The sequence below is a fragment of the Myxocyprinus asiaticus genome, chromosome 17 (assembly GCF_019703515.2).
Source record: "Myxocyprinus asiaticus isolate MX2 ecotype Aquarium Trade chromosome 17, UBuf_Myxa_2, whole genome shotgun sequence".
Taxonomy (NCBI): domain Eukaryota; kingdom Metazoa; phylum Chordata; class Actinopteri; order Cypriniformes; family Catostomidae; genus Myxocyprinus; species Myxocyprinus asiaticus.
The window spans coordinates 29,606,805-29,631,518 of record NC_059360.1 but is presented as its reverse complement, the minus strand read 5'-3'; the positions used below and the strand labels follow the sequence as shown (position 1 = coordinate 29,631,518).

At 43.7% G+C, this 24,714-nt stretch overlaps 1 pseudogene; it reads right to left on the bottom strand.

Moving 5' to 3' along the window:
• The window catches only part of LOC127454955 (protein-cysteine N-palmitoyltransferase HHAT-like), a 49,818-nt pseudogene that overhangs the window by 4,752 nt on the left and 20,352 nt on the right, over window positions 1-24,714 (bottom strand).

The window sequence follows — 24,714 nt, the reverse complement described above, 5'->3', positions numbered from 1 at the left end:
TTCGCTGACAGAGAACACCTGCAGGTCCCCTACCCTTTTGATGGAAGTGAGCGCAGTCAGGAGGGCAGTCTTCAAAGAGATTGCCTTAAGCTCAGCTGACCCCAAGGGCTCAAAGGGAGCTCCCTGTAGACCCAGAAGGACTACAGAGAGGTCCCACAATGGGACGAGGCGCGGTCTGAAGGGATTCAACCTCCTAGCACCTCTCAGGAACCTGATGATCAAGTCGTGCTTCCCCAAGCACTTACCATCTACTGCATCATGATGAGCCGAAATAGCGGCTACATACACCTTCAGGGTGGAGGGGGACAGCCGCCCCTCCAGTCTCTCCTGCAGGAAGGAAGCATTGATCCGACTGCGCATCTCTGGGGGTCTTCGCGTCGGGAAGAACACCACTTAGCGAATAGACGTCACTTCAAGGCATACAGGCGCCTCATAGAGGGCGCCCTAGCCTGAGTGATCGTGTCTACCACCACGGGTGGTAGCCCACTTAGGTCTTCCGCGTCCCGTCCAGGGGCCAGATGTGGATATTCCAGAGGTCTGGTTGCGGGTGCCAGATGGTGCACTGTCCCTGAGAAAGAAGGTCCTTCCTCAGGGGAATTCGCCAGGTGGGGGGCTGTCGTGAGGAGCATGAGATCTGAGAACAACGTCTGGGTAGGCCAGTAGGTTGCTACTAGGACGACCTGCTCCTTGTCCTCCCTGACCTTGCACAGCGTCTGTGCAAGTAGGCTCACTGGAGGAAATGCATATTTGCGTAGTCCAGGGGGCCAGCTGTGTGCCAGCGCATCTATACCGAGGGGTGCCTCGGTCAGAGCGTACCAAAGCGGGCAGTGCGAGGATTCTAGGGAAGCAAACAGGTCTACCTGTGCTAGACCGAATCGACTCCAAATCAGCTGGACCACCTGAGGGTGGGGTCTCCGCTCTCCCTTGAGGGGATGTGAGTGGCTCGTAGTGACTTGAGGCACTGCTGACTCCAGAGGAGGAGATGGCGGGCGAGTTGTGACATGCAACGGGAGCGTAGACTGCCTTGATGGTTAATGTACGCTACCGTCACTGTGTTGTCCATCTGGACCAACATGTGCTTGCCCTGGACCAATGGCCGGAACCTCCGCAGGGCAAGCAGTACTGCCAACAACTCTAGGCAGTTGATGTGCCAACGCAGCCATGGGCCAGTCCAGGTGCCGGCGGCTGTGTGCCCATGGCATACGGCGCCCCAGCCCGTCTTGGAGGCGTCTGTTGTAACCACGACGTGCCTGGAGACCTGCTCTAAGGGAACCTCTGCCCGTAGAAATGCAAGGTCGGTCCAAGGACTGAAGAGGCGGCGACAGATCGGCGTGATGGCCACACGATGTGTCCCGTGGCACCATGCCCATCTCGGGACTCGAGTCTGAAGCCAGTGCTGAAGTGGTCTCATATGCATCAACCCGAGCGGTGTGGCTGCCGCTGAGGATGCCATATGCCCAGGAGCCTCTGAAAAAGTTTCAGTGGAACTGCTGTCCTCCGTCTGAATGCCTTCAAACAGTTCAGCACTGACTGCGCGCCCTCGTTCGTGAGGTGCCCTGTCATCGAGACTGAGTCCAACTCCAAACTGAGAAAAGAGATGCTCTGAACCGGGGAGAGCTTGCTCTTTTCCCAGTTGACCCGAAGCCCCAGTGAGATGCCGGAGCACGAGGTCCCTGTGTGCGCACAGCAAATCTCGAGAGTGAGCTAGGATTAGCCAGTCGTCGAGATAGTTGAGGATGCGGATGCCCACTTACCTTAGTGGGGCAAGGGCTGCCTCTGTGACCTTCGTGAAGATGCGAGGGGACAAGGAAAGGCCGAAGGGGAGGACCTTGTACTGGTACACCTGGCCTTCAAAGGCAAACCACAGGAAGGTCTGTGTCGAGGTAAGACCAAGACGTGGAAGTACGTGTCCTTCAGGTCTACCGCCGTGAACCAATCTTGATGCCGGACGCTCGTTAGAATGCATTTTTGCATCAGCATCTTGGATGGGAGTCTGTGCAAAGCCCGGTTCAGTACTCGCAGGTCCAGGATTGGTCGCAACCCACCGCCTTTCTTCGGTACGATGAAGTAAGGGCTGTAGAACCCTTTCTTCATCTCAGCTAGAGGGGCAGGCTCTATTGCGCCCTTGCGCAGAAGGGTAGCGATCTCCGGGTGGCGTCTGCTTCCTGCGGGGGGTTCCACGCCGGAGCCAGGCCACGGGGGCGGGCTGCGGCGGAGACGGTGTTGTTGCTGCAGGAGGATGCCCTTGGCGACGAGCAGACAGGGTGCGGGGTCTTAAGCCGCGCCGGGGCAGGATATGTTATAAATCCTCCATCTGCTTCTTCACCGCAGAGAACTGCTGGGCATAATCCTCGACAGCATCGCCAAACAGGCCAACTTGGGAAATGGGGGCGTCAAGGAACCGTGCCTTGTCCGCCTCTCCCATCTCGACCAAGTTGAGCCAAAGCTGGCGCTCCTGGACCACCAGGGTGGACATCGCCTGCCCGAGAGACCTTCGAGCGAGGTCGGTCGCCAAGCGCAGTTCCTGCATCAATCCCGGGTCAGAACTACCCTCGTGCAGTTCTTTTAGCGCCTTAGCTTGGTGTACTTGTAGGAGAGCCATGTTGTGCAGGGTGGAGGCGGCTTGCCCAGCGGCACCGCATGCCACATTCATCAGGGACAACGTATACCTACAGGCCCTGGATGGGAGCTTCGGGCGCCCGAGCCAGGTGGCGGCGCTCTGCAGACACAAGTGCACCGCGAGTGCCTTATCCACCTGGGGGATCACCGAATACCCCCTAGCCGCTCCACCATTGAGGGTAGTGAGAGCGGGGGAGCTGAAAGACCGGGACCGGGCAGTAAAAGGTGCCTCCCAAGATTTTGCCAGCTCCTCATGCACTTCCGGAAAGAAAGGGACCGGGGCGGTGTGTGGCCATGGGCATCGCCCTGAGCCTGGGAACCAATCATCGAGCTGCGAGGGTTCAGGGGAAAGTGGAGGGTTCCACTCTAGCCCAATGCTCGCGGCCGCCCGGGAAAGCATGTCCGTCATTTCTGCGTCGGCGAGAGACCGAAGCCTCTGCGTCAGACTGGACAAGCCCGCTCTCCGATGCTGCGCTCAATAACTCATCATCATCCGGAGCTCCGAACGAGAAGTCGAACTCACGCTGAGACGAGCCGGAGGTCTTGTGCGAGAGCCCGATCGGGGCAAGCGAGCGTGCTGGGGAATGGGAGGTCTGTGAGGGAATACCCGGCGGAGGTGGTCCCACTGATGTCCCCAAATCACCCCCAGTGCTAACCGATGCGGCCTCAAACTCATAGGTAGAAGGAACGGTGCGTGGAGCCGCTGGTTTGGCTTGCTTTCTCACGAAAGCAAGCCTCGACCGCAATGTTGCCATGGTCATGTTCTCGCAATGAGGACATGACTCATCCACGAACGATGTCTCCACGTGGGCAGTGCCCAGACACGTAAGACAGCGACCGTGGCCGTCAGAAGCAGAGATATAACGGCCGCAACCAGGAATAACACACAAACGGAAAGGCATCTTTAAAAAGACGTTCCGTGTGTGCCGCTCTTTTTGTGAATGAAAATATACTCTTTTAGAATATACTCTCTTATTTTCGCTCTGCCGAAGCGCCCAGGGGCGTTCTCTGCACTCCACGGGTGCAGAGGGGGAGAAGCCGCTGAAATGCGCCGTAAATCCAGCAGTTTTGAGGTGCGTCTTTGGAGGGAATTGAATTCAGTGCACTGAATACAACCACTCGGCTCCAAAGAGAAAATCTGAATGAGTGGTTGCATACCAGCTCCTTTTATACCCGTATGTCCGGGGGAGTGTCATGCAAATTCCACTCGCCAATTCTCATTGGCCTTTTTAAAAAAAAGCAGAGGTGTTTGGGGCTCCCAAGAGTGACCCCTAGTGTCACTACATCGACACAACGTCGAGTGAGTGACAGATAGGGAAACGATGTTATTAAAGGGGATTCAGTAGTTCTCTAGCTAGTGTTAGCATTGCTTTTCTTCGCGTACTTTAAGTACCGATACAACAGTAGTGTTAGATGCTGTACTGCCATCTATCGACGTGGATCAGCATGATCATCTCTGCTGCCCCGCCAGCTCTGGAATATCACTTGCATCTGGAAAATGTTGGAGTTTGAGGTAATTTCTAAAGTTATTTATTATTCCTATAATATAATTGCTTTGCCTGAAAACAAACATCAGAATTCAAGAGAACAGACTTCTACAGTTATGGACAGATTATTATTGTCCCTCATATAAATAATCTTTGGAGACTGACTACATTTCACGTTATTTCTAAAGACAGTTATTACCTTTATTAGAGAACTGCTTAGCTTAAAATAAACCTTAATTATCTAGCGATACAGAATGCTATTGTAAAGAAAAGATTAGAATTGTCTTTGATGGTCAAATCTAGCATGTCCATGAATACTGTATTTGAAGAACTAATTTTGTTTCCAAGCAAACCAACATCATGGTTTATACAAAATCCACAACAATCGCTGTGCCTAGCTACTAAACGAATGAAGACATATGCCATTTCATAGAGGTGGAGGTAGATGGGCTCCCCTTACTATAGTGATAACAACTAAAATAAAATTACACGTTGCTTTCCGGTTGCATTTGTAAACACCGCTGAAAACTGTCCATTACTAACATACGTTGACTACACATGTAATTTTAAAAAGTTCAAGGGAAACTTGTATGAGTTTTCCGTAAATTCAACTGATACTATTTTAGAGAGTGGTCTAAACAATTAATATTGTCTGACCTGTCCAACAAAAAAGAAGCAACATCAGCATCACTACTCATATTTTTCTCCGTCATCAAATCTTTCCACCTTGTGTATGCTGTACCGATGTTTACTCTAGTTTTTTGCCTTTGCCAGTCTTTCTGTCTTCTTGCTTCTGACTTTTTCGCTTCTTCTGAATCTCCCGTTGTCTCTGCTGCTAAAGCACAATAATAAGTATGTTCCATTGTGTTCTTCTTGCTCTTCGCATCACCAAACAACACTGCGCTAAGCATAGGCACACGTATCTACATATAGGTGGCAGCCAATGAGCGCAAGGATTTTCTTGCTGGTAGAGTAAAGCTGGTAGAGTAAACTGACTGTATGCAATTAATTAGAAGAATAGAAATATGGACTAATGTTCTTTTGTGCATTAACTGCATCTTTGTTGAATATCAGGCTTCTATAACAGTGACACTCCTTTTATCCGCATGGAAAATCAGGATTTGAATTTACGCTCTGTTCAGTTATAGAGAATGTAAGTAAGTATTATTAATCATTTTCATCTAATGACACACAAGGCTAGTATTTACAGTAATTGTACTTCTACCGGTTGATTTTGACTGAAAAATTAATTGAAACACGAAAAATTTAAACATGAAAAAATGTAACCAAAATTATCTCAAAATTCAAATTATACATCACTGTGCTGTTGAAACGTCTTAGCACATTTATAAAAACTGGATAAGACATTGCGCATGGTCGTAGCACATAGCACTGCACTTTGCACACTCACAAGAATAGAGCCCTATAAGTGAATTTCATGCAGGGGGAAAGAAATGCTACAAACTGGTGGGTCATGACCCAAAAAGCATGTCTGTTCTGCTGCAATGCTAAATGCAAATAATAATATGCAATTAACCATATAATCATGTATACAGTAGTTAAAGTAGCAAAATAAATAGGCTTATTAATTTTTAAAAGTGAGGATATACCACAAATGTTTTTTGTTGACATGCATTTGTGATTGTGCATCCAATAAAACTATATACGGTACTTTGTCACAAAGTACAATTACTGTAGAATTATCTCTCACTTGGTAATATGACTAAAATTTATACAATATTTTGAATATTCATATTCAGAATATGTCACGTTCGTAATTTTACACATGGTCCATGTGGTTTGGCGTAAACGGTTCATGGAAATATAAAATTCAATGTTTGATTTTAGCATTTTTTATGCTAAACACTTTTTAAACAAAACCTGATGCCTAAACTAATATATGGGTCATGAAACCAGCTGGGAACCACTGCTGTAGAATATGGCTCCTATAATGAAGGCACAATAAAATGAATGAATAACATGCACACATAACTTCATGTGTGTGCTCTTCTGTGAGTCCCTGTGCCCAGCGGGTTTCTCTTTCTGTTTTACAGTATCCAGCATCTCCTCTTGTCTCTAACTGAGTGGCACAAAACCTCTCTGTCAGCATCTGATTGGCAGCTTCTGTGGGTGGTGGGTGGGATCAGCATGGCTACCTTTCACAGATATCAAGTATGAATGATCCCATGGTGACTGCTGTTAAGACTCTGTGGTGCTGATGCTGCCCTGGTGGCAGTGTGAATAGCAGCTTCTGGAAGCTTTCAGAGAGATATTCACCTGCCTTTATAACACTTTATAAGCCCTTCCTCACACCCCTCTCTCTCTCCCTCTCTAACTCTTATAGATAAATGTACAGATGCCCACTGGTGCTTCAGTTGCCATTAAATGCACCCAAGCAGTTACCAGCAAGATCCTGATTCAATTGTGGAGAGCTTTTTCCAAAGTCAAATATGAAAAACTGTCTATCCATATCAAAACACATAACAATCCATTGCAAACCACTCAAAACAATCTTACAAAATAATTTGTAACCTAAAGTAGATTCAAAAAGTTTGAGATTACTAGTCTAAATGTTTTGATTATCCATGATTACCAATTATATTTCCAGCATAACAATGAGTGAACTTCTGATTTTTTATTTCTTGGTATGCCCCATTTTGCTTCAATGACAAGATGCCACAAGTTTGTGTAAAACCTGATATTCCATGTTATTCCAGCATGACTTGAGAATGTTCTAAAGAGTAGAGCATCTTGTGCACTTCAGTGAAAGCAAGGAAATCTGATTTTTTGTACTCAAGATTTTTGCATAATTATTTAGTGACCTAGAAATAGTACAGAACCTTAAATATTTTTTATTCATCTTATGTTATAACATATATTTGCTTTTATTTTTTCAAAACCCTAAAACTTATTTCTAGGTTTAAATTAGATTTTGAATCCCAGATTTACAATGTGGACTGCCACTATATATGTTTATGAGCGAGAGTACATCCCAACAGCACCAAAAAAAAACAAAAAAAAAAAAAAACAGTGATTTAGCTCTTCTCAGATCCATTGTGTGTTTAGAACACTTCAGACTGAATTCACTTCCACTCTTTTTTGTTTTATCTATTCTGGAGTGAAATGACAGGCAGACCCACATCAGAAATCACAGCATATCATTACAGCTTTCATTCTGAAATACTGCAGCACTTGATCCACAAAAAAGCTCAAAAAGGTAGAAAAGTTTCACATTCCCAGAGATTTTAAAAACACTTTATCAGCAACTGTGGTTGACTTATCAGCAGTTACAGCTTGAGAGGAAATGTAGCGTCTGAGTCTCTCTCTAAAGATGTACACACACAAACAGACACTTTTACTTGGCTACACTGTACAAATGAGGACATACCACATACTACAGGCATGTCTTTACATCCAGTAAAGCTATTTATTTTTAATATAATTAAGGATATAAGGAATAATATATTTAAATTTTACAGATTAACCCTAACCTACACCCTAACACAACCCATAAAATAACACTTTTTGTGTTTTTATGATTAAAATGAAGAAATATTATGTATGAATCTTTTTTCCAAATGAGAACATCCACAAATGTCCTCAAAGGAAGGTTTTTCAGGTGTAGCACACTTTTGGGGAAGATTTTTTCCCTAAACCAGGGTTAGAAATGAAGGGGGGCTCAGGGCAAAATTTCCACCAAAAATGACAAATTCAAAATGTGGGGGCAAAAAAAATGCCCTTGTACTGAATTCTTCTGTTTTTTAATTTGTAACATCTTACATAATTCTTAATATTCTATTTTAGCCCTTTAAGCTCTGAGGTTGTTCTTAAAGATTTCCTGTTACAGTGGCATACCCTAAATTAAAGGCTTATCCCTTGACAAAATAACAAGGAGGGTCAAGTGTTTGGTATCATTTTAAAGAAAACGTTTAAAAATTTTTAATGATGTAGATTACGATAAATTCTGAGACTCTCAGCCTAAGGAACAGCAGAAATATCACCAAAAAAACTTGAGCCAAAAATTAAATCTTTATGTTTTTTATCTGTTTTTCTTATTTTACATTATACTGCATATCTATGGGTGTAAATAAAGTAGCTCCAAAAATTTTGGTCAAAATCAAAAGTTATAGCATTACAAAAATAATTTTTCCTAGTGTCCAAAAACGTCTCCAAACAAATAAAACATTATAATTTTACATAAGAACTGATTACACATGCAAACACAACAATGACTAAAGGTTTGCATAGCATGCAGACATGATTTTAGTAATGAGATTTCACAGAATGAGTTTCATTCTTTGCCATTTGAATCATGTATTTGGCACTACCTCCTGAAGGCCATATGTAATTAGAGTGATCACATGACTCTCTGCCCAAATATTGAGGACTATCACCACTGGTTGGAGCAATGTGAAGCCAATCCGATTGATATAGTGTTCCATGATGCTACAGTAGTTCCGATAATGTCATCTGATCCAGGAAAGCTAACATGTTTGTAGCCAGATAGAAAGATGCCAGATAGCCAGATGCTGTGTGCACATTGTGCTTCGTGTGGGTTATCTAATGATCTATGCATCCGATTAATTTGTGTGGGCTCGTTTTAAAGACAATCACCTGCTCTAAGTAATAGTGTGTGATATTTTATGTTCTGTTTATTTTCCGTGACATTATAAGCGAAAACACGGCATATGAGCAACACCTGTTTACGTGAAACATATGTCAAAGACATATACTTAGATATTACTCGCTATATTTTGGTCTATGAGTAAAACATTTAGGCTGGTTGTATTCTACTCTTACAGAGCTTTTCAACATATGTTGTTGTTTCCAACATACATGGCTATTCGATGAGTTTGATGCTTTTTCTTATTACAATAATATGTACAGTGCAAATTTTTAATAAATTATGAAAACAGAAAATTTCAAAGCACTTGTTCAGTTTTGGTCATAATGTCTACATGGATTGAAAAGTAGAGCTTCTAAGTTTTAAACGATACCCATTTTGTTTTGGTCAAGACTGTAGTTATTAATATTTTGCTAATTATTTTTCTTTGCAGGACCGCCGATGTACCGGGCCCATCCGAGCTTAAAGGGCTAGTCCTAGTTATACATACAGTATTATGGCATAACATATATGTTGATATTGATTGCAATCTTACAGCAAGAGGTATTAAATTCTCAATCTTGAGAATTTATAAGTAGTAATGAATTGACTAAATTGATGCATATAATGGTTAAAAAAAATATTCAATCATAATGGTAAAAATGCCCTGAAAATCGAACCCAGGGGCAAATATGGCCCCTTAATGTAATAGTTAATTTCTGAAACTGCCCCAAACTACAGATTAGTACATATAAACATGTGAAAACATCCGTGTTCAAGTGTATGACAGTTGTTTTAAATAACCAACCTTGGACAAACACCCTCTTCCAGAAGATTCCACCCAGAAACACTAGATTGAAACTAGACAGAATCAGAATAGCAGTCGAGAGGGCGGAGATTAGAGCTAGGCCACGCCTCTGCATTCGAGGTGACAAACAGCGCACCTGGTAAGAGAGGAGAGCAATATCAGTCATTAAGTGTAATGTGTAAGTGTCAGTGTATCTGTGTGTGTGTTTATTGATGTTCTTTTAAAACCATGAGCAACACTGGCTTACACTTTTCTAAATGTATACATTTATATGGATAATGTACAGTCCGTCGATCATTATTGCAATTAAAACCCTGATAGGGTGATTAAGACACTTATAACACAGCTACTTACAAAATAAATAAATAAATAGACATCAAATATTGGTTTGAGTTGACATTTTATTAGAAGAAAGAGACTGTGGAGTGAGACACGAAACTAGGACAGCTACAGTATGTAGGAAATTGGTTTCCTGGGATTCATTATACAAAAATATTTGACCACAGAATGTTGTGACTGACCAATCAGAATCAGGTATTCCAGATAGCTGTGTAATAATGTATTGTATTTATTGAGTAGTATTATAACAACTGATCATTTCATTGCCAGTAAAAACATTGGACTTAAATTTTAAGATGATATTTAACATGAGAGGTAATCTGTTGTAATGAGGGTGCTGGGATAGTGGAGGACTTGACTCGTCTGTGTGTGTGTGTGTGTGTGTGTGTGTGTATGTAACTCACAATAGCCTGATTAAGAGGATGAGAGGAGAAGAGGAGTGTGAGAGTGCTCTTCATCGACACCCTGACCCAGTTCAGCAGGGCCCAGCACTGCAGGTAGTCATGGCAACCATGCCAAAAACACACAAACCCAAATGCCAGTGCCATGGAGACGAGCTTGTGGAACACACCATGACGTGAGCCACCCAATGGCACATATATGTACCTAAACACAGCAAAGACTTTTGGAGACATTGTGTGTTACAAAAAATGTCATTGCAAAAATTATTTAACAACTTTTACAGATTTTATGGACTCATTAAATTATCACTATCTCTATGGGGAAAATTCATAAAACAGCTGTGGCAATCTTCCTGTGGTATTTCAGCACGAATACCTGTAATCCAGTTGAACTTGCCACTAAATGTTCTAAAATAGCATTGCACCATGATTATTTAAATTAAGTCACTGTCATTCTTTTCAGACAAAAACACACCTTTTAAAAACACAACTACATATCCTTTTTATGTAGATTCAGCTTCCTATAGACTGAACTTGTTCTCACACTATAGGACATATCTCTCTCTGAATGTCCAATGTGTGTGAAGGATAAAACACTGTCTGTAAAACTACCACCCTTCCTGTCACAGAGACAACGGACAGCAAAGAGTGAAAGAGAAAGATTTCTGAACTAACCCCAGATCTCTATCTCTCTTTAACTGTCTCTCTATCTTTATCTCTCTACAGTGTAGTACAGTTTCAATTTCAGGGCTGAGAGAGCACCAATCTTTTCTAATGAGGCTGTTGGGACAGTGGAGGACTTGACTCGTCTGCGTGTGACACATGGTGAAGAGTATAAGATTAGCCCCTGACCATGGCTCCAGCTGATAGTGTGTTACTGTGTGCCAGAGTGTATAGAGATAAAGAAAAAAGGATCATCAAGATCTATCTGTGCTTAATTTTAATCACACTATAATATATATATATATATATATGGTGGTGCCATTAGTGCAAAGGCTGGAAGCCTGGTTAGCGCTTTCCAGCCCGTCGCGATGGCTCATCAGGACGATCCGGCTCGGCTACGCGATCCAGTTCGCCAGACGGCCGCCAAGGTTCAGTGGCGTCCTCTCCACCACTGTGCAAGGCCTCGGTCCTAGATAGAACCCGTCCCCTTAGCCGAGTCACACGGGGGGGGGTTGCGCCCAATCCTGGATCTGCATGCCTTGAACATAGCCTTACACAGGCTTCCGTTCAAGATGTTGACGCAGAAGCACATCCTGATGTCTGTATGACATCAAGATTGCTTCGCTGCCATTGACCTGAAGGACGTGTACTTTCACGTATCGATCCTTCAGGGACCTTGTGCTTCGGCACCTCAACCGACTGGGGCTTCAAGTCAACTGGGAAAAGAGCAAGCTCTCCCCGGCGTAGAGCATCTCTTTTCTCAATATGGAGTTGGACTCGGTCACCCTGATGGCACGCCTTACGAACGAGCATGCACAGTCGGTGCTGGCCTACCTGAAAACCTTCACGCAGAAGGTAAAAACAATTTCAGAGGCTCCTGGGGCATATGGCATCCTCGACGGCGGTACTCCCCCTCGGGTTGGTGCATATGAGCCTGCTCCAGTACTGGCTACAGACTCGAGTCCCAAGGTGGGCATGGCACCACGGCACCCAGTGCGTGACTATTACACCGTCAAACTTTCAGTCCTTGGTCAGACCTGGTGTTTCTACGGGAAAGGGTTTCCTTAGAGTAGATCTTGAGGCATGTCGTGGTCACGACAGATGCCTCGAATATGGGCTGGGGCGCTGTGTACAACGGGCAGGCAGTATCGGGGCTCTGAACAGGGCCCCACTTGCAAAGGCACATTGACTGCCTAGAGATTCTGGCAGTATCGCTGGCCCTGCGGAGGCTTCGGCCGTTGATTCAGGGTAAGCATGTGTTGATCCGGACAGACAACACAGCGACTGTGGCATACATAAACCGCCAGGGCGGGGTACGCTCACGTCACATGTCGCAACTCGCCCCCGCCTCCTCCTTTGGAGTCAGAAGATGTTGAAGTCTCTGCGAGCCACTCGCCTCCCGGGCATCCTCAACCATGCAGTGGACGCGCTCTCATAGCAGGTAACGCTCCACAGAGAGCGGAGACTCCAACAACGTGCAGTCCAGCTGATTTGGGAGAGATTCGGAGAGGCACAGGTGGACCTGTTCGCCTCCCGAGAGTCCTCTCACTGCCCCCTTTGGTACTCCCTGTCCGAGGCGCCGCTCGGCACGGATGCCTTGGTGCACAGCTGGCCTCGGGGGCTGCGCAAGTATGCATTTCCCCCAGTGAGACTCATTACACAGATGTTGTGCAAAGTCAGGGAGGACGGGCAACAAGTCATGATGGTTGCGCCATAATGGCCCAACCGGACTTGGTTTTCAGACCTGATGCTCCTGGCAGTAGCCCCTCCCTGGTGCATTCCCCTGAGGCAGGACCTTCTCACTCAGGGGCAGGGCACGCTCTGGAACCCGCAGCCAGACTTCTGGAATCTCCACGTCTGGCTCCTGGATGGGACGCGGAGGACCTAGCAGGCCTTCCACCAGCGGTGGTAGACATGATCGCTCAGGCCAGAGCCCCCTCCACAAGGCGGCTGTATGCTCTGAAGTGGCGTCTCTCTTAACGAATTGGTGTTCTTCCCGCGGGGAAGATCCAAGAAAATGCGCAGTCAGGTCTGTGTTGTCCTTTCTACAAGAGGGACTGGAGAGACGGCTGTCTCCCTCTACCCTGAAGGTGTACGTGGCTGCTATTGCAGCATATCACGATACACTGCATGGGAGACCCTCTTGACAGCACGACCTGATCACTAGGTTCCTAAAAGGCGCGAAGAGATGGAATCTCCCTAGACCGCGCCTGATTCCCTCTTGGGATCTCTCTGCGGTCCTACCTGCCTAACAGAGAGCCCCCTTTGAGCCCCTGGAGCAGGCTGAGCTCAGCACTTTGTCCCTGAAGACGGCCCTCCTGGTGCCGCTCACTTCTATCAAAAGGGTGGGGGACCTGCAGGCACTCTCTGTCACCAGCGAATGCCTGGAGTTTGGGCCGGCACCCTCTCAGTTACGTGCCCAAAGTTACCACCACTCCCTTCCGGGACAGAGGTTGTTCCATTGGATTTTGGATGCCATTTCTCTGGCTTACCAATCACAAGATCTGCTGTGCCCTTTAGGAGGTGTTGCGTCCTCCTGGGCACTGGCGAGGGGCGCCTCTCTAGCAGACATATGCAGAGCAGCGGGTTGGGCTACACCCAATACCTTTGCGAGGTTCTACAACCTGCGTATAGAACTGGTTTTGACCCGAGAGTTATGGGGTAACAACAGGTAGGCCGGGCGGCCGTAACGCTTGCATTGCACCTTTCCCCTTTTGAGGTGATAATGTGTGCTATCTTGTCCACAACAGTTCCCCATAACTGGTGAACACTGGACGCCTCTTTAATTCCTTAAGCACTATTCGGTGATGAACTCAGTGGAGGAGTGACACCACCAGGCCCAGTACTGGTGGTATACCCCTTTTCAGGTGAGCCCATGTACTTGGGCTCAGTGCTCCATACTTTTGTGATTCCCCCCTCGGTAATCCCGTATGATGCGTTTCCACTGTTCGGTTTCCCCTCAGGTGAACCCTGTGTTTCCCCTCGTCAGAGCTCTGCTCTGCCTCGGCCACTGTTGCTGTGTACCATCTCCGTAGACAAGGTCCTCCCCAGTGGTTCATTCCATATGTGAACTTCCCCGTCGGTAAGTCCATGAGGTATTCTCCAAGTGTTAAATTCCCTCCGGTAAAATGTGGTCTCCGTAGTGCTCTCCCTCCTGGAGAGGGAAGAGCACTTCCCCAGCGCTATTCTAGCAGGTGCTTGGCGGGAAATTACTTAATACAAAAATCAGGAAAGGACATCGCCTGTAGCTTCCTCGGGTGAGTGCCTCCTCCAACCCTTATTGGGACCCAGGAGACTCCTTACCTAACTCGCTGGAAGGTCACAACTTGGTCGAGCGCTCACTGAGAGGCACGCAGCAGCCTGCCCACGTCCGCTCCTCCGTACCTCGTGACATGGTTCAGTGCCTGCATTTTGTATAGGAACCCCTAGTGTCACTACATCGACACAACGTCGAAGGAGTGACAGACAGGGAACGTCTTGGTTACTGGTGTAACCTCTGTTCCCTGATGGAGGGAACAAGACATTGTGTCCCTCCTGCTGTGACACTGAACCGACTGCTGACATGGCTGGGACTCTCTCTCGGCTCCTCAGCACAACTCTGAATGAGTGGTGCACGCCATCTCCTTTTATACCCGTATGTCCGAGGCGGAGAGTGGCATGCAAATTCCACTTGCCAATTTTCATTGGCTTTTTCTGAATAAAGCAAAGGTGATTGGGGCTCTCAAGAGCGAACCCCCCAGTGTCACTACATCGACACAACGTCGAGTGAGTGACAGACAGGGAACAGAGGTTTCACCAGTAACCAAGACGTTCTGTGCTCTGTTTTTATCTTGTGTTTGGCTGACTATGAAATTCCCACAGTTCCTCTGATCTTCTACAATCAGAACAAGAATAACAGCTCTCTCAAATATCTAAAAGCTCTAAAACCTTTGAAACACAAACTACAACAAAATTACAAATCCCTTCACATTTCTGTTACTCATCTACCGGTAACACACTAGAGAAATTTATTTTTGGATGTCACAGTGATTGGTCAGCACATAGATCTTACTTTCTGTTTGTCTTGCTTCTTTAAGGAACAGTTTCCTAAAAAATTTAAATTCTTACATCATTTGCTCACCCTTATATTGTTCTCAATCACTATTCCCTTTCATTTTATGGAAAAAAGATGCAATGAAGGTAAATAGTGACTGAGGCTAACTTTCTGCATAACAATCTCTTTTTGTGTTCCATGGAAGAAAGTCATAAAAGTTTGAAACAACATGAGGGTTAGTAAATTATGTCAGTATTTCCTTTTTCGGGGACACTGTCCCTTTTTAAAGCCTAGGAAAAGATGCTTAGAAAAGTGTTTATGAGTGCATTTTCATCATGAACAAAAACAATATATTTGCACAGAACAATGAAGTTCTTCTGCCTCTATGGCTACTACCACAGAATAATCTCACCCATTTATCTCTGTCTCGCCCTTATATAAGCTCATATGAACCGCATTTGTGATTTGATTGTTGTGAGCACATTTCAACTGATAAGAGATGACACTCAACAGGCTTAAAGAGAGGCATTCAGGCAGACAATAGCGAAACAGGAGGGGTGTCCGGTGTGTGTATGTGGATGCTTTAAGATCAGTGGTGAGTCACACACAAGGCACATCACCACACTCCAAAACTCAGGACTTCACATTTACTGCACATTTAAAAGCACATTAAGATCTCTCAGAGTGCACTTTACAACACTCATTCACACACACACACACACACATACAGCCCACATTCACACTCCAATTATGTAGATCAGCTTTCACTGCCACAATGCAATCACTACACATTTTAACAGAGAGAGAGAGATGGAAGGAGCAGTCAAGAGCAGATGGAGATGGTTTGCAATGATGGGGCTTTAACATAAGACTTACTTCAAGCTCAAAGTTTCCCACTGTACACAGTGGAGGTGGGGTGAAGAAAGGATGCTGAAATAATTCTGAGTAGGGGTGTTAAACTCTCAACATTCTGATTGGTGGGATTACAAGGACATGCTCCACCCTAAATTTTTGTAAAACTATTTGGGCCCTATTTTGAGTGCGCTAAGCCCAGTGCTATGCCATTAGTCATACACACAGTCAAGGGGCATGGCCAGGAAGGTACTGAGCCTAGGCGCAAGTGGGTTTGGCAAAATTGCGCACGCAAAGCGCAAAAGGGCTGTCAAGCACCAGAAATATAAACTAAAGACAGCACATTCATAAGAAATTGGTAGTGTAAATGGACAGTATGCAATGAATTAGAAGAATAGAAATATGGACTTACATGCAGTATGGGCTTGTGCATTAACTGCATCCATTCTGAATTTCAGGCATTTCTATGACAGTGACACGCTCCTTTTATACCCATGGAAAATGTGGTTCTCGTCAGGATTTGGATTTATGCTCCGTTAAATTATAGAGAATGTAAGTATTATTCATTTTCATATACTGGCACACAAAGCATGGCTAGAATTAACAGTGATTGTATCGGAACACACTTCACTTTTACCGGTCGATTTTGATTTTGAAAATTAATTTCTTAATCAATTCTTAATAATAAATTAAGCCAAAATTATTTCTAAATTCAAATTACGCTTCAAACGAAACGGAAACATAATAAAAATAATGAAGTGGTCAAAAAAAAAAAAAAAAAATCATACCAAATCCAAACATTTCACTCTCTCCAGCTTTTTGCAGTGACTAAAAAAAAATCACTCAACGTCAACAGGTGGAGAAAAAAAAAACTAATTAGATCACAAATACAATTGTAAATATAAAAGATAATAATAATAATTGAAAAATAAACCATGACCTGAAGATAGTTTAACACAAATCTCATAAATCTTTGTTTTATAAAACAGCTACAACAGTGATCGTCATGGACATAATTTGATGTTCCACTGGATTTTCAGAGTCTGCTGATGGAATCTTTAGACTTTGCGATGAAAACAGACCTGCTTCTGAAATGTCTTATCGCAATGAATTATTTCTCAGGAAAATAGCAAATTGCGGCACTTTATTAACATACAATACACCCACAGTTTGCGTGCATACACCCACAGATAGCGCAAATACTCCCACCCACGCCCACTTGCGCCGGCACGAAAATTAGATAAGACGTTGCGCATGGTCGTAGCGCTGCACTTGGCACACTTATAAGTCCTTTGTCAAAATATGACAAAAATGTAAAAAAGTCAACATGAAACACCATTCACAATCCCATTTTCTTCCATAATCTGATGTATTTCTCTAGGGCGGGACTTGATTTTACCCATCAGTAATTGACTGGATCATGAAAAGTGGGCGTTGCATACCAGAATGGAGCATCAACCAAAAAGAAACTTTCAGACTTGGAGCAAGTTATTACATTTTGATTAAAGATGACAAAGAAAATCCTTCTTTTTTTCTTTTTTTTGTTATAATGCACACAGAATAATCATGTACAATAAGACCAAGAACATGCATTAAGAAGTAAAATGGGGTTAATTCTGATTTAATGTTGACTTGAAACAAAACTTGGTCACTTTCTCAAATACATTCAACTCTTTGATACAGTGCATCCGGAAAGTATTCACAGCGCTTCACTTTTTCCACATTTTGTTATGTTACAGCCTTATTCCAAAATGGATTAAATTCATTATTTTTCTCAAAATTCTACAAACAATACCCCATAATGACAATGTGAAAGAAGTTTGTTTGAAATCTTTGCAAATTTATAAAAAATAAAAAACGGAAAAAAAAAATTCACAGCCTTTGCTCAATACTTTGTTGAAGCACCTTTGGCACCAATTACAGCCTCAAGTCTTTTGAGTATGATGCTACAAGCTTGGCACACCTATTTTTGGGCAGTTTCTCCCATTCTTCTTTGCAGGACCTCTCAAGCTCCATCAGGTTGGATGGGGAGCGTCGGTGCACAGCCATTTTCAGATCTCTCCAGAGATGTTCAATCGGGTTCAAGTCTGGGCTCTGGCTGGGCCACTCAAGGACATTCACAGAGTTGTCCCGTAGCCACTCCTTTGTTATCTTGGCTGTGTGCATAGGGTCGTTGTCCTGTTAGAAGATGAACCTTCGCCCCAGTCTGAGATCCAGAGCGCTCTGGAGCAGGTTTTCATCAAGGATGAAATCAAGGATTGCTGCATTCATCTTTCCCTCGATCCTGTTTCCTCCAGACATGACGCTTGCCATTCAGGCCAAAGAGTTCAATCTTTGTTTCATCAGACGAGATAATTCTGTTTCTCATTGTCTGAGAGTCCTTCAGGTGCCTTTTGTCAAACTCCAGGCGGGCTGTCATGTGCCTTTTACTGAGGAGTGGCTTCCGTCTGGTCACTCTACCATACAGGCCTGATTGGTGGAGTGCTGCAGAGATGGTTGTGCTTCTGGAAGGTTCTCCTCTCTCCACAGAGAAACGCTGGAGCTCTGTCAGAGTGACCATCGGGTTCTTGGTCACCTCCCTGACTAAGGCCCTTCTCCCCCGATCGCTCAGTTTGGCCGGGCGGCCAGCTCTAGGAAGAGTCCTGGTGGTTCCAAACTTCTTCCATTTATGGATGATGGAGACCACTGTGCTCATTGGGACCTTCAATGCTGCAGAAATTTTTCTGTACCCTTCCCCAGATCTGTGCCTCAATACAATCCTGTCTCGGAGGTCTACAGACAATTCCTTGGACTTCATGGCTTGGTTTGTGCTCTGACATGCACTGTTAACTGTGGGACCTTATATAGACAGGTGTGTGCCTTTCCAAATCATGTCCAATCAACTGAATTTACCACAGATGGACTCCAATCAAGCTGTAGAAACATCTCAAGGATGATCAGTGGAAACAGGATGCATCTGAGCTAAATTCTGAGTGTCATGGCAAAGGCTGTGAATACTTATGTACATGTGATTTGTTTTCATTTTTTATTTTTAATAAATTTGCAAAGATTTCAAACAAACTTATTTCACATTGTCATTATGGGGTATTGTTTGTAGAATTTTGAGGAAAATAATGAATTTAATCAATTTTGGAATAAGGCTGTAACATAACAAAATGTGGAAAAAGTGAAGCACTGTGAATACTTTCCGGATGCACTGTAAACACATTCACTTTCAAACACCAACAAAGACACACACACTCACTCCAAATTGTATTATTGTGCCTAAACGGTTTTAGATCCATGTCTGCCATGCGCTTACACATTTCCATTTCCTTTATAAGCAGCTTTGTAACCATAAATAATTTGCAACCGTCCCTTATCCTAGATGCTCCAGAATAAAATATTAAATAAAGTTCCGCCCTTTAACTCTCGCTACAACCCTTGAGTTTTGATGTTACTGGCCCAAGCAGCATCATGCCTAAAGCTTTCATTTCCCATGTACATATTCACACAGACTGGCAAGTTTCCAGCATGTTGGGATCGAATAAGATGCTCTTTGTGCTAAATAAATGCTAATACAACCTTGATCAAACATATTTTGTCTATGGAGATTACAGCCCTGCCGGAGACTAACAATACCAAACCCAGCACGAAAACACAACCGGGTTCTCTCTCCAAAACCTCAACAATTATCTCTCCATACAGCAGCAGGACATTAGAATATGAATAAACTGTGTCAGGAAATGCAACAGCTGAGCAGACGGGACTACACAAGGACCTGAAGAGGCAATGTTTTTTTTAAAGGCTTCACTACTGAATCAACCTATTCCAGCTCTTTTGAGTATTTATGTGCAAAGAAAAAAAAAAAACACTGAGCTAAATGAGAGCGAGACTGCAAAGATCTGTATAGCTGCTTTGGAGAATGATGGGTCTCTTTGACTTCCTGCCAGAAATATTACCCCTCAAACAAACTAAAAATAAAGTTGTATGCAATGTACTTATGTATGATATCAATAATTAAGTATGACGGAGTGTAAATGTGTGTGCAATAACACACCAGACTGCACAAGCATACATCATAGGCTTAACAGAACACACACATAAACTACTTCCCAATGTACACAAACACACACACAAACTATAAACAATTTGTCAGTGCTGATTGTGTAATTTCTCTGCAGTATTTAATGTCTGAAAAATGCAAATCAACTAATGAAATCCAAATGTTAAACTCCGTTTTCCATTTCACTATGTCATCGTTTTCCAAAGAATGCAATATTTGGTCACGTGATGCCATGTGAGGTTCTGAAGTGTGAATGGCAAGCTCTGTGCCCTTTGCTAGTTTTAACACTATTAATGTCATAAACTGGTGAGATTCAATACACTCTGTTCCATAACTGTTCTATGAGGACAACATGTAAAAGAGTTCAAAATCCTCGGGATCTTCGGGGTCTTTGTGACAATTGCTAACGTAATTAACACAAAGTTTGTTAAAGTGTCCCAGTCTTTTCTGCCCCTTAAATGTACAGATCGACCTTCTTGTCTTCCATCCTTTCCTTTGCCTACTATTCCAGTATGGGATGTGTACAGCAGATTGTCTTCTATTAATTGCTACAAATCTCCTGGCCCAGATATGATTCCCCCAAGAATATTGAAGGAGTTTGCATGTGAAATCAGCAATCCTATTTGTGACATCATCAACAGCTCTTTTGTGGAAGGGGTTGTTCCAAGACAATGGAAAGAGGCTACTGTCGTTCCCATAGCAAAATCTTCCCCCCTTGAATATTGAGGAATTGAGGCCTATTTCACAAACATCTCAGCTTTCAAAAATTTGTGAGCAATTTGCTGCGCAATGGATCTTGAATGATATTACACCAAATCTAGACCCTATGCAGTTTGGCAGTCGACAAAACCATTCCACAACACACAATCTAGATAGTTTAATGGATTTTGTGTATAAGGCCAGCGATGTGTCAGGTTCAGTGTGCTCATTAATCACAACTGATTTTGCCAAGGCATTTGATGCTGTAGACCATACGGTAGCAGTACAGTGCCTTCTTGATCTTGGAGTGAGACCTGGCCTTATTCCATGGATTTCACCGTCGTCAGAAAGTGTGTTATCAGGGACATTTTTCTGATTGGGAATACCCCTCATGTGGAGTCGCACAGGGAACTATATTAGGGCCATAATCTTCCTAGCACTGATCAACAGTGCTCTCCAGGATGAAATAGACCACTGGAAATATGTGGATGATATGACCATGGCTCAGAGGTGGAATCCTCAACTACCCTGTACCCTCCAACAGACACTGAATGGTCTTGATGTTTGGGTAGAGGAACACAAAATGAAACTCAACCCAAAGAAATGCAAGGTTTTACATGTCACAAGTATGAGACAGGTACCGGCTTGGCCATTACTCTTTATTGAACAGAATGTCTTGGATGTCTGAGACATTGTTAAAGTTCTGGGGGTCACCATCAAGAGTGATTTGAGACGGGATAGTCAAGTGGATCACATGTTGACCTCGGCCAACAAAAAGCTTTTTGTTTTCCGTCGTTTAAAGAAATGTGGTGTCCGAGACCCTGAACTGGTTACCATCTATACAGGATATGTGCACCCTGTGCTGGAGTATGCAGTTCCTGTTTGGCACAGTTCTTTGACTGCAGATCAAGTTAAAAGGCTGGAAAGTGTGCAGAAACGGGTCTGTAAAATTATACTTGGTCATAGGGTACTCAGATGCTCTCTGTCTCCTTGGACTGTGCACTCTAGCAGAGAGACGAATTCAACTGTGTCTTGACTTTGCCAGAAAGCTATTCAAGTCTAGTTCAGAGACTGGCTACCTCCCCTCAGGGGGGAGCTTACAGGTTACCAGACAAGGAACTCAAATAAACTGACAATTCCAAGATGTCTAACTGAGAGATATTGGAGGTCACCCATTCCCTATATGTGCAGACTTCTAAATGATTGTGGATTTTAGAAACTACCTTTGTAATATGTGGTGTTTGATGTTAGATTAGTAATTTGTTTATCTTAATACTGTATGTTTTTAAATTTTGTTTATTTTAAATTGTGGTTTAATTAGTATTGACGTTATTGTAACAGCAGAATAATTCAGTGTTCTTCATTGATGAATGTCTTGAAGAACCTGTAATAATGCTGAAAAGTCAATAAATAAAAAAAAAAAAAAAAAAAAAAAAAGATCTGGAGACATTAAAAGACACTTACGTGCTTAAGCTGACACCCCCGTGGAGGCCTCGAGCCCGGGAGTCGATTTGGTCAGAGAAGTGAGGGAAATTCGGTGAGAAATGTTGAACATGTCGGCAATGATGACAAAGGTCGTTGCTGACTTGGAGGATCTTGCTGTAATACGTTGATCGATCACTGACATGGAGACGAAATTCACTGAGGTGGTTACAAGAGTGGGGTATGTCAAGAAATGGACTGATTATCTGGAGTCATCAGAGAGGGAATTATCTGCTAATCCGCTAGCGACCAAGGTGGATTTGGAGCATATCTGGGAGAAGTTGGAGGACTTGAAGAACCATAGCCGGCGGAATAACGTCCATATTGTTGGAATTCCTGAGGCCAAAGAAGGTCAGGATATGGTGAAATTCCTGGACGGGCTCTTTCCGAGTCTGCTCGACATAACAGGCCATAAACTGAAAATCGAGTGAGGTCACAGGGTTCCGGCACAGCATTTTCTTGTTCCCAGACTTTGCGAATTCACTTAGAGGGAAACATGATTGATTCAAGGAATGCAAGAAACAATCACATCAATGGAAGGTCACTTCTGCATTGATGTTCCCGGCCAAATTGAGAATAGATGCTAAGGATGGCCGTAAAACATTTACATGTCCCCAGCAAGCGATGTCCTTCATAAAGTCAATGAAGTAAGTTATTTTGTGGTACTCATGTTGCAGCCAAGTGGACAGACTCACTGAACATTCCCTTGACTGTCCGAGGAAGCCGAGCCTTTTTTGTTTCTTTTTGTGCTGGTCCTGCCTAGCGGCTGAAGTTTGTTTTGTGGAGTAACACTCCTTCGGGACACTGTTGTGGATGATTCTGCACGTTCTTTGTGCTCATGCCTCCTATTGGTTGGAGTTTGTTTTGTGGAGTATTTCTTGCAAGTCATTGGAGTGATTAGGTCATTTGATGCACTCATGCAGCAGCCGAATGGGCCAGCTCACTGACTATTTGTTTGACTATCCGAGGAAACTGAGAGCCTTTTTTGTTTCTTTTTGTGCTAGTCCCGCCTAGCGGCTGGAGTTTGTTTTGTGGGGGAACACACCTTCGGGACAGTTATTTGGATGAATCTACACGTTCTTTGTGTTTATTCTGCCTATTGGCTGGACTTTGTTTATAGATTATCTTTTGTTATGTAATTCTGTCTCACAAAATTTGTATAGAAACACCGGACTTGAGCAATCCGACGGCAAAGTTGTCGTGGAGGCTCTCGTAGGCGTACATGGACTGTTTGAGTTTAGAGGGATGGACACCAGTTGACACTGTCGTGTGCGGGGTTAATTCGCATGTTTTTCTTTTTTCTGTTTGTATGGTTCAGGGGGAAGTTTGAGGTTTAATTGCCCCCTAGAGCAACATTGACGCTTCACAGGATGTGTAAAAATCTTGGTCTTACAGATATTTGGAGACTTCTGAACCCATCTGGTAGGGACTCTACATTTTTTCCATAAGATTTATTCTAGAATAGATTTTTTTTTTATATATCTAAGTCCCTCATTTTATCTGTTGTTGATTGCTCAATTGGAAACATCTTAGTCTCGGATCACGCACTGGTGAGTTTAGAGGTGTTGCCACATATGGAGAAGAGGAAATCATATAGTTGCCGCTTTAATGTATCCCTTTGAAATCAATGTTTATATGGAGACTGGTTGTCAGTATCCTCTGTGGGAGTGGCTTGGGAGATACTTAAGGCAGTTCTTAGGGGTCGGATCATACAGTATGCCTCATTCATCAAAAAATCCAAAGCACGAGAACTCGTGGAGTTGGAAGGGAATACTAAAAGTGACAAGGCAGAGCTGAAGTGCCGAATGTCAACTTAAATACAGATATAATACTATTTTGTTGTGGAAGGTGGAGTTTTGGCTGTTCAGGGCAAGACAGTCATACTTTGAGTTGGGGGACAAAGCAGGGAAGCTTTTGGCTAGATATATAAAGCAGAGAGTCTTTTTCTACCACTCCCTCAGTGATTATCTTTTTTTTGTTATTAACAATTTTTATTGATTCCAGTCACAGATTAAATTAACATGACAGAAAATATGGAATCAAATTATATGAACTTAAAACCCTTCCCTCTAACATCGCCCCCCCCCCCCCCCACCACCACAACAAAGTATTTAGAAAAACAAAATGCAGACACACATTTAACATTGTAAAATCTCCCTCCACTGTCTCCCCCTGAGAGCTCTCCAAAAAAATCAAAATAACTGCCCCATTTTTTATTAAATAAACCCATGTTGCTCAGCCTTCTATATATCATCCCCTCAAACGCCACCCTGCCCAACTCCGTGCACCACTCCAGAAACAAGGGCACTCCAGCTGACTTCCATCCCCTAAGGATGACCTGTCTTCTGATTATGACACCAGCCAGGGCCCAATTCTTGATGTACCCATCCCCTATATTAATAACCATCCCATCGCCTAGAATACAGAGTCTGGGGCAAAATGAAATTTGAGTACCCAATACATCACACATAAAACTCTGAACCCTCAACCAAAATTCTTGGATCTTAACACACCACAAAAAACATGGGTTGTGTCCCCATCTTCTGATTGGTGTCGCCAGCAGGTGGGTGTGTCTTTGAAACCAAGTCTATACAATCTAGAGGGGGTCCAACAGAATCTATGTAAAATCTTAAATTGCATCAGACGCACCCTTGCATCTCTAGATGTAGACTTGATGTTTTTT